Consider the following 15,943-nt stretch of genomic DNA (forward strand, 5'->3'; position numbering starts at 1 on the left):
AGTTACTTCAGGGGGTTCAGTTTTTTTACCAAGCTGGACCTCTGCAATGCCTACCACCTGGTATGAATAAGAGAAGGAGACGAGTGGAAGACAGTGTTTAATATGCCTGTGGGCCACTATGAATATCTAGTTTTTCCGTTTGGGCTCACTAACACACCCCCTCTGTCTTTCAAGCTCGGATCAATGATGTCTTATGATATTTCATTGACCGATTCATCTTTGTTTATCTCAACAATATCCTCATCTTCTCCCCCACATTGGAGATCCGTCAGTCCCATGTTAGACAGGTCCTGCAATGACTCCTAGAGAAACAACTCTTTGCCAAAGCAGAGAAGTGCGAGTTTCACAAGTTCATCATGCTTGGGTTTTGTGATTTCCCCTAGGGTGGTCCAAATGGACCCCGACAAGGTCAAGACAGTCTTTGAGTGGCCTGTGCCCTCTTCTTATAAGGAACTACAGCACTTTTGGGGGTTTGCTAACTTTTATCGAAGGTTTATCAGGAACTATATCACCATTGCCACTCCCCTGACTGAACTCACATCTTCCAAGCTCCCATCCTCATGGTCGCTGCCCGACTCGACATAGAAACTGCTGTCCAAAATGCCCTGCCCAATGATCCAAGACCAGGTAGTGGGCCACCCAAGTGTCTGTATGTGCCCCTTTGCATGCGCTCCCAAGTGCTTCAGTGGGGGCACAGCTCCCTCCTAGCCTGTCACCCTGTGGCAGCCCAGACCCTTGCTGTCCTCAGACAACACTTCTGGTGGTCGACTATGCGGCGAGACATTAGGACCTTTGTGGTGGCCTGTGACGTCTGCTCCAGAAACAAGACTAGCAGCCAACCTCCTGCTGGACTATTTAGACCCTTACCTGTACCTTGCTGTCCTTGGTCCCACATTCCAGTGGATTTAGTCACTAGCCTCCCCAGCTCCAAAGGTAATACTTGCATCATGATGATTGTCAATTGCTTCTCTAAGGCTGCTCATTTCATTCCCCTCCCAAAGCTGCCTTCAGCTAAAAAGACGGCACAACTGTTTATCAACCATGTGTTCTGGATTCATAGTTTGCCTATGGACATTGTGCCCAACAGAGGTCCCCAGATCTCTGCTCACTTCTGGAAAGAGTTCTGCAAGCCCATTGGGGTCACTCCCAGCCTCTCCTCAGGTTACCACCCCAGACTAATGGGCAGATGGAGCATACCAATCAGATGCTAGAGGTTTCTCTATGATGCCTAATGTCCAGTGATTCTTCCTCCTTGAGCCAGGTGCTCCCTTGGATTGAATACACCCACAACAGCCTTCCCTCATCGTCCACCAGGCTGACACCCTTCTTGTGTTGCCTCCATTACCAGCCCCCTCTTTGCTCTGAACAGGAGGAGGAGACACCTGTTCCTTCAGCCCAAGCCTTTATCTGACGCTGTCACAGAGTTTGGACACATACCAGACATCACTTGTTATGCGCCAATCACACATACAAGAGGATGGCAGATCGAAATTGCAGGCCACCTCCTGTCTACCACCTGGGACAAACGGTCATGTTATCCAAGGCCAGTCTCCCTCTCAGGGTTCCCTTATGTACAACCCCGATTCCAAAAACGTTGGGACAAAGTACAAATTGTAAATAAAAATGGAATGCAATGATGTGGAAGTTTCAAAATTCCATATTTTATTCAGAATAGAACATAGATGACATATCAAATGTTTAAACTGAGAAAATGTATCATTTAAAGAGAAAAATTAGGTGATTTTAAATTTCATGACAAAAACACATCTCAAAAAAGTTGGGACAAGGCCATGTTTACCACTGTGAGACATCCTCTTTTCTCTTTACAACAGTCTGTAAACGTCTGGGGACTGAGGAGACAAGTTGCTCAAGTTTAGGGATAGGAATGTTAACCCATTCTTGTCTAATGTAGGATTCTAGTTGCTCAACTGTCTTAGGTCTTTTTTGTTGTATCTTCCGTTTTATTATGCACCAAATGTTTTCTATGGGTGAAAGATCTGGACTGCAGGCTGGCCAGTTCATTACCCGGACCCTTCTTCTACGCAGCCATGATGCTGTAATTGATGCAGTATGTGGTTTGGCATTGTCATGTTGGAAGATGCAAGGTCTTCCCTGAAAGAGATGTCGTCTGGATGGGAGCTTATATTGCTCTAGAACCTGGATAGACCTTTCAGCACTGATGGTGTCTTTCCAGATGTGTAAGCTGCCCATGCCACATGCACTAATGCAACCCCATACCATCAGAGATGCAGGCTTCTGAACTGAGCGCTGATAACAATTTGGGTCATCCTTCTCCTCTTTAGTCCGAATGACACGGCGTCCCTGATTTCCATAAAGCACTTCAAATTTTGATTCGTCTGACCACAGAACAGTTTTCCACTTTGCCACAGTCCATTTTAAATGAGCCTTGGCCCAGAGAAGACGTCTGCGCTTCTGGATCATGTTTAGATACGGCTTCTTCTTTGAGCTATAGAGTTTTAGCTGGCAACGGCGGATGGCACGGTGAATTGTGTTCACAGATAATGTTCTCTGGAAATATTCCTGAGCCCATTTTGTGATTTCCAATACAGAAGCATGCCTGTATGTGATGCAGTGCCGTCTAAGGGCCCGAAGATCAAGGGCACCCAGTATGGTTTTCCGGCCTTGACCCTTACGCACAGAGATTCTTCCAGATTCTCTGAATCTTTTGATGATATTATGCACTGTAGATGATGATATGTTCAAACTCTTTGCAATTTTACACTGTCGAACTCCTTTCTGATATTGCTCCACTATTTGTCGGCACAGAATTAGGGGGATTGGTGATCCTCTTCCCATCCTTACTTCTGAGAGCCGCTGCCACTCCAAGATGCTCTTTTTATACCCAGTCATGTTAATGACCTATTGCCAATTGACCTAATGAGTTGCAATTTGGTCCTCCAGCTGTTCCTTTTTTGTACCTTTAACTTTTCCAGCCTCTTATTGCCCCTGTCCCAACTTTTTTGAGATGTGTTGCTGTCATAAAATTTCAAATGATCCAATATTTGGCATGAAATTTCAAAATGTCTCACTTTTGACATTTGATATGTTGTCTATGTTCTATTGTGAATACAATATCAGTTTTTGAGATTTGTAAATTATTGCATTCCGTTTTTATTTGCAATTTGTACTTTGTCCCAACTTTTTTGGAATCGGGGTTGTAAGCTGGTCCCCAGGTTTGTTGGCACCGTTCCCATTTCTAAGGTCATTAACCCCACGACTATGAGATTGGCATTGCCCAAGTCTATGTGGCAGCTCCACCCATCTTTTTATGTCTCTCAACTGAGACCCCTGGTCTCCAACCCCACTCTTCCCCCTCCCAGGATTGTCAATGGAGGGGAGGCCTACACAGTCAGGAAACTACTAAAGGTCCATTGAATGGTTACAGTATCTGGTCGACTGAGAGGGCTATGGCCCGGAAGAGAGGTTTTGGGTGCCGGCGCATTTCATCATCTTTGACCCTGCACTTATCAGGGATTTCCACTGCAAGAACTCAGGAGCTCTGTCTGGGATGCCCAGAGTACCCTCACAGTAACCCCCCCCCCCCTTTATGGACATGGGGGGCGGGGGGGGGACTGTCACGATCCAGCCCGGAACTTCCAAATCCTGACCTGCGCTTTTGCGCTCCACTCCACATTTTCCCCATTCTCCCCACGCTGCGTTAGCACACCTGCTACGCACTTGCTATTAACCACTCTATATAAACACACCAAGGATAATTACTCAGTGTGGATGAATACTCACATAAGTTTTGTTAAGTTCATGTTCACATTCTGTTTCCAACTTGGATTACGTTTTTGGACTAAGATTTTTGCCTGCCGATTTTTGGGTTTTGTTACTGGGATTTTGACTCAGGACTGTCATTTTTCTGGCTCTGTTTTTTTTCCTGGGATTATTATCATCTGTGACTCTGCCCTAACTTCGTCTTCCTGGGATTTTGCTGAGAGATTTTCAGACTGTGCTGCTGCGCCCACTTCCTGCCTGTTCTCCTCATGAGCCTTCTCATCAGGTACACCTCAGTTAATTTCTAGTAGTTGCTCACTGGGTCCTGTCTGTTCCTGTGGTCTCTGGGTCATGACATTAACACATAGCACAGTAAGAGTCAAAAGTTTGCACACACCTGTTTTTTCTTTATTTTTATTAAGTAAAAGTCATTTTATTAATTAAAAGTAATGATAGATGTCCATTTCTTTTTACTTAGTTGAGCAGTTCTTGACGTTATATGGATTACTACACTTGTTGTATAGGGCTGTTTATTATTTTTATTTACTATTTACTGTTTGATGAGCTCAAATGCATTAAGAAGGCAAGAAACTAGTCACTAATTAACCTGTTAATGGAAAAGCATTCCAGGTGCTGGTTAAGATAATGTCAATAGTGTGCAAAGCGTCATCAAGGTAAATGCTGGCTACTTTGAAGAATCTAAAATATCAAACATAGTTTGTTTTATAAACACTTTTTTATTTACCACATAATTCCATATATGATCCAGATATTATTTCATAGTTTTGATGTCTTCAGTATTGTTCTACAATGTAGAAAATAGTCAAAATACAGAAGAACCTATGAATGAGTAGGGGTGTACAAACCTTTGACTGGTCCTGTATGTATAATTTGACAGAAATAAACCATAAGTAATGTTAACATTAATGCTGATGTTCTAATGTTACTAATATGTTAAATATAATGTATCCAATGTATATATTTCAGGGAACTGTCATGTCGCACATGACTAAATTTCCTAACCTTAATTTCCAAAATGTTTTTTTTCTTTCTTCTTCTTTTGATTATGGAAAGGGCAGAAAGAATACAGAGGGAATTCAACATTTATCGCTTGGTTTTTTTTGGGCTGTACCATGACTGAGATGCATTCTATACATTTCATGCACGTAAGCACCAGGGCTTTACATTAACTTTTTTGCTCACCGGCCACTGTGGCTAGTGGTTTTCCCGAGTCACTAGCCATTCAGCCTTTTAACTAGCCACAATTTTGTTGCCAGGAAATCAAAGTTTTTTATTCACCATGATACGTTAAAGTTTGGAAGATCTAGATTTAATTATGAATAGCAGTGTATAATTTATCTCTACAGTAGCACTCAAGTATTCAGTGCTGTTAAGGTAGCTCCCTATATGAAAACATGCAACCAATTCAGACAAAAATATAAACAGAGTATTCTGTTTACTGAACTCAAATTCAAGCCCCTTACAATATGAAATATCATATAATATGAAAAATAACATTCAGTACAACTGAACTGATTCTAATATTAAAAGTCCAATTCAAAACATTTATCATTGAAAAACATTTGATGTTTTGATATGCAAGTATTATGTGTATTATCAAATATTATTATGTATATTATGTATTATCTATTAATAGTGTGTGTGTGTGTGTGTGTGTGTGTGAGAACATGTGTAGAGAGATACATTAAATGTCCTCATTACATTCATCATCAGATGAGTCTGAATGGTCCATGAAAAATGGTCTTCGTGACCTGAGGCTTCCAGCAGGCCATAAGTTGATAGCTGGGGTGGGATCAACTTCTTTCCAATCACATGAACGTTTCTAAACAGCAGCTCCATCCTCTCCAGCTCAGCCGACTTCATGACAGCCAGTGACCGAAAGCAATGCTGTCCTGTAGTGACCAGCCATCTTCGCCTGTTTTGATGTTATGGTACCGATGTGTGCATTTGACTTTTCGTGGTCCTTTATAGTTTTGAGTTTAAAATTACTGGTGCCTGTCTTTGCCAGACTTTCTACAGTCTTCGCAGTACATGGTATTTTTGGTTTTGCTACGAACTAGCCAATCTCACCAGAACTTCCATTTGTTATTGAACTGTCTTATCTTCCTATTAGCGTCTTGTTCATCTCCATGGCCGCAGCCAGCTCTGAGGCCCCCGCGGTCTGGACCTCGGTCATTTTTAAGAGCTGAAAATACATTTGTAAGCTAAATATTCAACTGGATAAAAAAATAAAGAATAACATTAAAACGTCTCCATAAAAAGTGCATTGTTAATGATGTTAAACGTTGATTCTGTCTCTGTTTGGTGCGCGCGGCTCTGAGACCAAGAACACAAAAGCATATGAGCGCATGTGCGACTCGGGGGAGGAACGCAGTGCAGGAGACACGGGGTTTCCATGGTAACCATCAGCGCACTTTCATGAAGCTGTTAAATTTACATTTTCGAACTTCGTAGTCAGCTGGGATAGGCTCCAGCTTGCCTGCGACCCTGTAGAACAGGATAAAGCGGCTAGAGATAATGAGATTAGATGAAAAAATAAATATATTATTTCCCAGCTTAAGGTCGGTCCGTATCGTGAAATACTGTGACCTTGGCCCAGAGGCCTCGGGCAGTATTTTCAAGACCTCGGTCATGATATTTCATGATACGGACCCCCCAGCTGGTAAATAACACACACACACACACACGGCGGTACTGTTCCGTCCTGGGTTATGAGAGATGCGTTACACTGATTCTGACAACATGATGACATTGTGGCTACAGCCTACAAAAAAAAAAACTTACGAATGAGTAGGTACGCCTTTTCGACCAACAGGGAACAGGTTCTTGAACCAATTCCATTCAGGATTCTTTGAACAAGAACAGAATCCATTGGAAAAAATCAGTATACGCCACCACGTTTTAGGCAAAGTTATCCAAGGCAAACATAAGTTGAAACGTTCCACTCTAAAAGGGGGTAACGTCCCAGTTCGGTTATACTAAACATAGGCACTAACATTCAGGAATCTGTGGTGTAATGGGAACGTGGCCATGTTTTGCCTCTAGTGGCTTTCCATATAGGATGCGCCATCAAAACCCTGTGTTCAATATCTTGAAAGGAGCACAAGAGGAGCTCATATGACTCTCTGAACAGATCGGGTTTACTTTTCAGGTTTACTCCATACTACATGTGCAGCAGCGCAGTTGTAGCCTGCCTTATTTGTGATTTTAAAAATAAATCATTCGATAAGCCAAAGCAATAGAGTGGAACGTTTCAACTTATGTTTGCCTTGGATAACTTTGCCTAAAACGTGGTGGCGTATACTGATTTTTTTTTCCCAGAATATATATATATATATATATATATATATATATATATATATATATATATATATATATATTTTGTGTAGGTGTAACGGATGCCAGATTGTTAATGTATCTTAGTTCCATAGGCTACATGGTGAGGGGATCTTTTGTCTCATTGCTTGGGCCAGATCAAACCATTAAACAAGCTTAAACTGTTCTCACTCTTGCCACATACATGATTCTTTTTTTTTTTTCAAAACTTATGATATTCAGTTCAAACACCATTAAAAGTAATTTCAGGAATAGATCTCTTGTGTGGCGTGTAATTCACTCCTCTCACTTAAATATGGCGAACATTTTCGGCGCGCGCTTTGCGCATCACGGACCTCGGTGATTTTAAAATGCTGCTCCGGCCCTGTTCATCTCTGCCCCTTTTTCCCTGAGCAGCAGGGTTTGAAACTCCAGCTATATGTTGCCACATAGTGCGCTTGTCAGTCGTCAGCAACTTTGTTGCTTCGTTCATTAACCGCAGGTTACCGTATCACTGACTTTATCTGAGCCGTTAACGAACGTTCTAAACAATTCTAACGTGTTGTCAGAATATTTATGCAGGTGCTCATGGGAGTTGTAGGCGCGTAATATTACACTGCAATGCGTTTATTAAATCAGATGCCTTCAGAGAAAACTACAATTAAAATATATTGTCATACCACAAAATAAACCACCCGCCAAAGTTGCTAGTGGGACTAAAGTCATTACCCGCCAAAGCCGAATTTTACCCGCATTTGGCGGGTGGGCGGGTGCTAATGTAAAGCCCTCGTAAGCACCTTGGTTGACATTTGTGGCTTGATGAAGAGTTTTGTAGTAGAGAGTGCACGCACATCCAACTTTGTACAGGTGCAGGGTAAAAAAGTCCATCAATTAAAAAGAAAAAACATACCCGCACACTGCCACTGCTGCTCTCAGTGATTTTATTGATAGATACACGTTTCGACCGTAATAGGTCTTCGTCAGGTGTTAACAGGAACAAAGGGTGGGAGAGGATATATACCCATGAAAATAGGCACTGCTCTCAATTATCCAATCAAGGAGTAAGTAGTATTGATGAACTTATGAGTGTAAAAAAATACATACAATAGACTACATTGTTCTTATATTAATACTGTGATAACCTGTGTTGTGTTGTGTTCTGTTACCTGTTGAGTTTCTTATGTTGTTATATGCCATTTAGGGGAACTGGGGGGTGGAGTTTAGGTGTGGGTGCGCGAGAGTGAGCGCGGGGGTTGAGACAGGAAGTTGAGTTGGCGCTGTTTATGGGCTGTTAGAAAGCGTGAGTTGTGGCTAAAACAGCAACTCCTTGTTAAATACTTGTTAATAAAAATAAAGGACGCAGTGTGTGTTAAGAAGTGTCCCTAGCGTTCTTACATTGGTGTCAGAAGTTTTGAGATTCGACCCCTGCTCCTATCAAAGTTCCTGACTACTAAGCGTAAGCGTTATGGATGGCTACGCGAGCATTCGCCCAAAGGTGAAGGTGGAAGCAGATGATTCAAGCCTCCCGGAGTTCCATGGCCTGTCGTGCTGGACTGATGAACATTTTGATTCTGTGAGACCTGATGCTGCTGCTGCCCGCCTCTGGCAGCCAGAGAGGGCTTCCTCAGACTCTCGTCACAGGTGCGAGTCCACCTCAGAGGTAAACAAAAATGGCGGCGCCCTGCAGTTTGCTCCGGCTTGCCCTAAAACACCGAAGTTCAACGGCAAAGGAAGCTGGGAAGCCTATCGGGCTCAGTTTGAACTTTTAGCTTCGGCGGCTTGCTGGTCGGAAGCAACAAAAGCTCTTCAGCTGGCTCTGTCGCTGACAGAGGATGCTTCTGCCTGCTTGCTGCTCTTGAATCCGGAGGAGAGAGGTGACTATACGACGCTGGTCGGAGCGCTGCAGAGACGTTTTGGGGAATCTAATCTAAGAAACTCTTTACGCTATGAGTTCAAGCATCGCGCCAGACAGCCAGGTGAGTCTCTCTGCACCTTAGCCTATGAGATTGAGAGTCTCAGCAGACGTGCGTATGCTGATATGCCACCTGCCATTCAGTGTGAGCTGGCTCGAGACCAGTTTGTCCAAGCCCTTACCCCAGATAAGCTATGTTTGCATGTGCAGTTCGCTCATCCAGCAACCTTAGGTGAAGCGCTTGACCTCACCGTAGAGAGGGAGACTGCAGTTTGTGCTGCAAAGCAATCAACATCTTCTGCAGTCATGGTTGCTGCTGTGACAGAGGTGCCAAACCAGAGGCCTGCGTGGGTGGACGAGCTGGTGCGTGCTGTGCGAGCTCCGGGGACACGCCCCCCTGAGGAGGATACCAAACGCCGCCCAACTGTCTGCTGGGGGTGCGGCCAGCGCGGCCACCTGCTTCGCCGCTGTCCTGCAGTGAGGAGTCAGCAGGGAAACGGGAATGGGTCCAGGTAGCCCCGACACCACGGACCCCTTCAGCCACTCACGGGGGACTGCAGTGTTCATTGGGGGGAAGGGAATACATGGACATGTTCAAACAGACTGACCCTGTCGTAACAGTGGGCTGGACAGAGGTGGGTAACTTGTGCCACGTTCCAGTGCTAGTGGGAAATGTGTCATGCTCAGCCCTGGTGGATACAGGGTCCACTGCCACATTAGTAAGACCTGACGTTGTTCCAGATGGGGCCGTCATAGAACAGACTGCTGTAAAATTGCGAACAGTTACTGGACAGACAGCCCCCATGAGAGGTAGAGGGATGTTTGTCTTCACATTGGGGACGTTAGCAGTGACTTTTACGGCATGGGTGGCAGAGGTGCATGACCCATGCATCCTTGGCCTTGATTTCCTGAGATTCACAGGGTGCTCACTAAACCTAGAGACTGGAGTGTTAGTACTACCAGATGGACAATGTGTTCAGTTGACATCCCCCTCACAGCAAGCGACACAAGTTGTGCCCACCTACAGCTTAACGGCACATCCTGAAGTAATGGGTTCTCACATGCAAACGGCACAACCTAGCTCACTTGTGCTACCTAAGGGTCATACAGTCTTGACTCCATCTCAACAGACAAGGGGCCTAGAGGATCAAACCGAGGCAATCAGAAACATTTGGAGAAGAAACTGTGCTGGTCTGGATGACCAACAGCAAAAGAACCTGTGGCAACTGCTATGGGAATTTAAAGACATTTTTGCCCTCAGTGATGATGAGGTGGGCCTAACACATCTAGTACAGCACCACATTGACACTGGCGAGGCACGACCCATCAAAGTGCGCCCCCACTGCCTGCCCTTGGTGCAACAGGAGGCAGCAGATCAGGAGGTCTGTGCCATGCTCAAGTCAGGTATCATCGAACCCTCTGAGAGTCCATGGTCATCAGCTGTGGTCATGGTCCTGAAGAAAAAGAGCTCAAGATGGAGATTCTGTGTGGATTATAGACCGCTGAACAAGGTGACATGGAAAGACTGCTACCCCATCCCGCGAGTTGATGAAACCCTGGACCTGGTGTCTGGGTCCTCATGGTTTTCGTCACTCGATCTATGGAGTGGGTACTGGCAAGTCCCTCTCACTCCTGAGTCAAGACCTAAAACTGCATTCAGCACTGGTAGGGGGCACTGGCAGTTCAAAGTCCTCAGTTTTGGACTGTGCAATGCTCCAGGGACATTTGAAAGACTTATGGACAATGTACTAGCTGGTGTACCCCAGCAAGAGTGCCTAGTGTATTTAGATGATGTTCTAGCCCATGGAAAATCCTTCCAGGCTGCGCTAGATTCCCTGAGGCTGGTGCTAGAGAGAATAGCTGGAGCAGGGCTTAAACTGCATCCTGAAAAGTGCCATTTTATGCAGAGGGAAGTGGAGTTTCTAGGTCATAGAGTGAGCAGTGAGGGCATCAGCACACTTCAGGAGAAAATCCGGGCTATCAGAGACTGGCCAACCCCCAACAACCAGAGACAGCTGAAAAGTTTCTTGGGGCTAGCCTCTTACTATAGGAGGTTTGTTAAAGGATTTTCCTGCATCGGTGCACCTCTTTTCCAGCTGCTGCAGAAAAATCAGCCCTTCACATGGTCTAGAGACTGTCAGCAGGCATTTACCACACTACAAGAGGCTCTTACCCACACCCCAGTTCTCACCCCCCCAGACCTCACCTTACCCTTTTTGCTGGATACGGATGCCAGCAACGTTGGCATGGGCACCATGTTGTCTCAAGCAGGGCCTGAAGGAGAAAGAGTGGTGGCATACTTCAGCCACATCTTCAATAAAAGCGAGCGGCGCTACTGTGTGACAAGGCGTGAGCTGTTGGCCATTGTAACGGCTGCCCGGCACTTCAAGTATTATTTATGCGGGGTGCCCTTTACCATCAGGACGGACCATGCTGCCCTCCAGTGGCTTATGTCCTTCCGTGAGCCAGAGGAACAGGTAGCGCGCTGGCTTGAGGAGGTGCAGTCCTTCCACTTCACAGTGGTGCACAGGCCTGGGTCTCAGCACGCCAATGCTGATGCCCTGTCCCAGCGCCCATGTGCTGTGGATGGCTGTAGCTACTGCGACAGAAGAGACGCCAGAGAGAGAGAGCTGCGAGGTGAGAAGATAGCTGCTGAACCTACTGTACATGCGGTGCACTACAGGTGGTGGACACAGATAAGTGGGTGGCCCGTCAAGAAGAGGATGAAGACCTGGGGCTGGTGAGACAGTGGGTCCTCAGCAGGCAGAGACCACCCTGGGAGGCTGTGTCAGGACTGTCGGTGGCCGCAAAAGGTCTGTGGAGCAAATTTAGTGTGCTGCGCCTGTCTGATGGCGTGCTGCAGCGTTCTTGGAAGGAGCCGGCCATGGGAGAGGAGAGGTGGCAAGTCGTTGTGCCAAAATGGCTCAGAGGAGCTGTGCTGGGGGCCTGCCATGGAGGCTCTGGCTCTGGTCACTTCGGGAGCTCCAAAACTCTCCAGCGGTTACAGCAGGGGTTCTACTGGGGGCAGCACTGTCGGGATGTTGAGGATTTTTGTCGGCAGTGTGACACGTGTGGCACACAAAGGGTCCCTGGACCAGTCCCGTGCCCCTTTGCAACAACAAGTATCAGGGGCACCGATGGAAAGGGTGGGCGTGGACATAATGGGCCCGTTTCCTGAAACAGACAGAGGGAATAAATATGTGCTGTGTGCAATGGACTATTTTACAAAATGGCCGGAGGCTTATGCTCTACCGGACCAGGAAGCTGAAACAGTGGCAGATGCACTGATAGAGGGCATGTTCAGCCGGTTCGGGACAGCAGAGGTCATCCACAGCGACCAAGGTCGTAATTTTGAGTCCAGGGTTTTTGCTGCCATGTGTGAGCGTTTAGGCATGGAGAAAACACGCACAACTCCATTACACCCGCAAAGCAATGGTTTAGTGGAGTGGTTTAATTTAACTATGCAACAGCAACTAGCCATTCTCACAGCAGACCACCAATGTGATTGGGACAGACACATTCCTCTTGTTTTAATGGCCTATCGTTCGGCTGTCCAAAGCTCCACCAACTGCACCCCTGCTTTACTAATGCTAGCCAGAGAGATTCGGACACCCGCTGAGCTGGCATTTGGTAGGCCACCAGACACTGAACATCCACCTGGACCGGAGTATGCTCGGAAGCTTCAGGATCATCTAGAAAAGGCCCATGCCTTTGCCAGAGACCAGCTGAAGCAGGCCAGCATGAGGCAAAAGCGGAACTATGATGTGAGGAGTAAGGGCAGAGATTTCCAGGCCGGGGAGTTGGTTTGGGTTTATACTCCCAAGCGGAAGAAGGGGCGGTGTCCCAAACTGGACTGCCACTGGGATGGGCCTTGTAGGGTCATTGAGCGTGTGGGCGAGGTGGTCTATAGAGTCCAGGTTCCACCTAAGGGAAGGAAAGTAGTTCTCCACCGGGATAGATTAGCACCATACAGGGGGAATGCTGTTCCATTATTTGAGCTGGGGTCTAGTTCACAGACAAACCCCGGGCCCTCTGCAGGTTCAAACTCCTTGGCCTCCCCTGCACGGATGTCCCCCAGCCTCAATGTCCCTGACACCCCCTCAGCATTCCCTGCTCACTCCCCTGTGTCACCGCAAGCCAGACCGGGACCAGATACAAGCAGGCCGCAGAGACAGAAGCGGAGACCGCCACGGTTTAATGACTTTTACATGACCCCTCGAGGGTGAGGGGCTTCATGGGGGGGGGGCAGTGTGATAACCTGTGTTGTGTTCTGTTACCTGTTGAGTTTCTTATGTTGTTATATGCCTTTTAGGGGAACTGGGGGATGGAGTTTAGGTGTGGGTGCGCGAGAGTGAGCACGGGGGTTGAGACAGGAAGTTGAGTTGGCGCTGTTTATGGGCTGTTAGAAAGCGTGAGTTGTGGCTAAAACAGCAACTCCTTGTTAAATACTTGTTAATAAAAATAAAGGATGCAGTGTGTGTTAAGAAGTGTCCCTAGCGTTCTTACAATACTATAAATGTTGTACATTGACAATCTTGGCTTACTTATTAGAAAAAACAGTAAAAACAGTATCAAAACCATATCAAAAGCATATTAAAACCCTCCCCCCAGAATCTGTTCAAGTGCTACAAAACAAAAAACAAAACAAAGTAGGATTTAAAAAAAAATCTCCATATGTAAAAAAGCACAAATGTGATAGTCAGACATAGAGTATGGTACAGACTGAATTGATTCATAAAAAAGGCTTGAGGTCAAACTCTTCATTTAGTCCATACGGTGCCATAGTATTGAGGGCGTATATGTGGAAAGTTTCGTGTTGTAAGAGTAAGCGTTCATAATTACCACCTCTAGGTGGCCGTTCCACTTTTTCAACGCCCACATAGCGCAGAAAACTAATACTATGTCCTGCTTTTCTAAAATGTAGTGCCACAGGGTTTTTTTCATCCCCACATCTATTACTGCGATGTTCACTAATGCGTGTACGAAGGGCCCTGCAGGTTTTACCAACATATCCAAGGCCACAGGGGCATTTAATTAAATAAACAATAAAAGTGGTGCTGCAGGTAATGGCCCTACGGATCTTCAAATGCTTACCACTATGTGGATGTGTGTATGTCTTACACATTGTATAGAGGAAGCTCCAATAAGGAACAAAATGATTACAACCTAATGGGCATCAGTGGTGTTATAATGTTATGTGCTAAGGACTATTTTAAGCAATAATAAAAAAAAGTTTGTCATGCATATAGATCATAAATTAGCATAAATGTCATTAGTCCTGTGAGATGGGTGTCGCATGGTGCACTGATTAAAAACATTTAAATGTAATAAGAATATTATTTGAAGAGTTTAAAGGGTGGTCTGGTAATATCACCCTACCCACTCCCACCCCACCCCCTTTTTTAAATTAAAGTATGTGTAATACCATACATTAGATAGCTGTTGAATTCTTGATTCTGATTGGTCAGAAGATGTTGAGTCATTTTCTGTAATAGCAGCTCAGTGATGTAATTCAGATCACAGGTTTATATTAAAGCACTTGGTCTAATACTATTAGTATGTGTCATTCAAAAGCACTTTAAGAAGGTGCTGTTAATAACGAAATATTATGAGGAGGAGTTTGTGCTTTCTGGTTTAATTGTAACAAGAAAAGCTGCATTTTGTTTTAACTTCAAGAGAGAAAAAGACAGGCTAATGAAGGAATGACTTCAGAACTAAAATTAAACTGTAACAACAACTGATGAAGATATATCAAAGATATAATCAACAGAATTTGGGTTGAAATTCAGAGGAAAGGACATGCTTGCCTGATTTCATTTTCAGGTATCATTTAGCAATAGTTCTTTTCAGTTCCAGACACAGAAATTATGTCACGAAAGTCTGTTTATTTATCTTGTAGTATGCTGGGAAACATTTACGTCAATGTCATTACTTAGTTACTAAGTAAATCACATATGAGAGATATTACATCCCAAAACTGGAATGAAGGAAGACTAATTAAGGGAAGTGGACTTTAAAAAGTGTATGGGAAAACTTGTCTTCATAAAAAAATCAATACATTTTGAACATCATCCATGCAGAGCACATCACAACAAATAAAGTGTGTTTTAATAAAAAAATATAAAGATAAGTACAAAAGTGTGTTGGAAGTTTGGTTGATTTAAAGTTTATAGTCACTTGTTCAGCCCCCCATCTCTCTCTCTCTTTCTCTCTGTCACTCACTCACTCACTCACTCATTGTAATTACACCTAAGCCAATGTGAGCCTGGCCCTTAGACTTATTGCAGTTGCTTCAAATGTCAGCAGCTCATTTTAGCCTGCTCTAATTAGACTGCAGTAAACGCTGGAGTGATTCCCCCCCGCCATCGATCTCTCCTCACTTCCTCGCTTTTGTCATTTCACAAACTCGGAGTGACAATCAGTGTCCATCAGAGATGACACCTCAGTCTTTTTAGCTGCCTGGCTGTCAATTTTGCATTAAATCTTTCATGTATGGTTCAAAGTCACAACTGATGTCAGCAGAAGTGAAATGGGACAGAATAATGCGATCCTTTTTCATGCTTAAACTCCAACATCCACTGTATGAGCCAACGCATGGCATCATGGAAGCTGGCTGTGTATCTGTTTAACTGGAAGCTGCATTCGGAATAGAACAGAAATGCAATGAGTAAAAATGAATTCATTATATCATATTTCTACATTTCTCCATGCTTTGTGTCTGTGCTGAATGGCGACCACTGAGGGGCAGGCTTACACAGCATATCAGTCTTTTGAAATATAGCTTCAGCTTCTCAAGGCATGAAGGGAAAAAAGTAAAATGGTTATTATTATTATTATTATTATTATTATTATTCCTCAAGTGGCCCTCAGGTCTAAGCCTGTGATGCTATTTGACACAGCAAGCAAGTGTAAATGATTGTTGACAGTCTGGTGCACATATACTGCAGGGCTTGT

The sequence above is a fragment of the Neoarius graeffei genome, chromosome 7 (assembly GCF_027579695.1).
Source record: "Neoarius graeffei isolate fNeoGra1 chromosome 7, fNeoGra1.pri, whole genome shotgun sequence".
Lineage (NCBI taxonomy): Eukaryota > Metazoa > Chordata > Actinopteri > Siluriformes > Ariidae > Neoarius > Neoarius graeffei.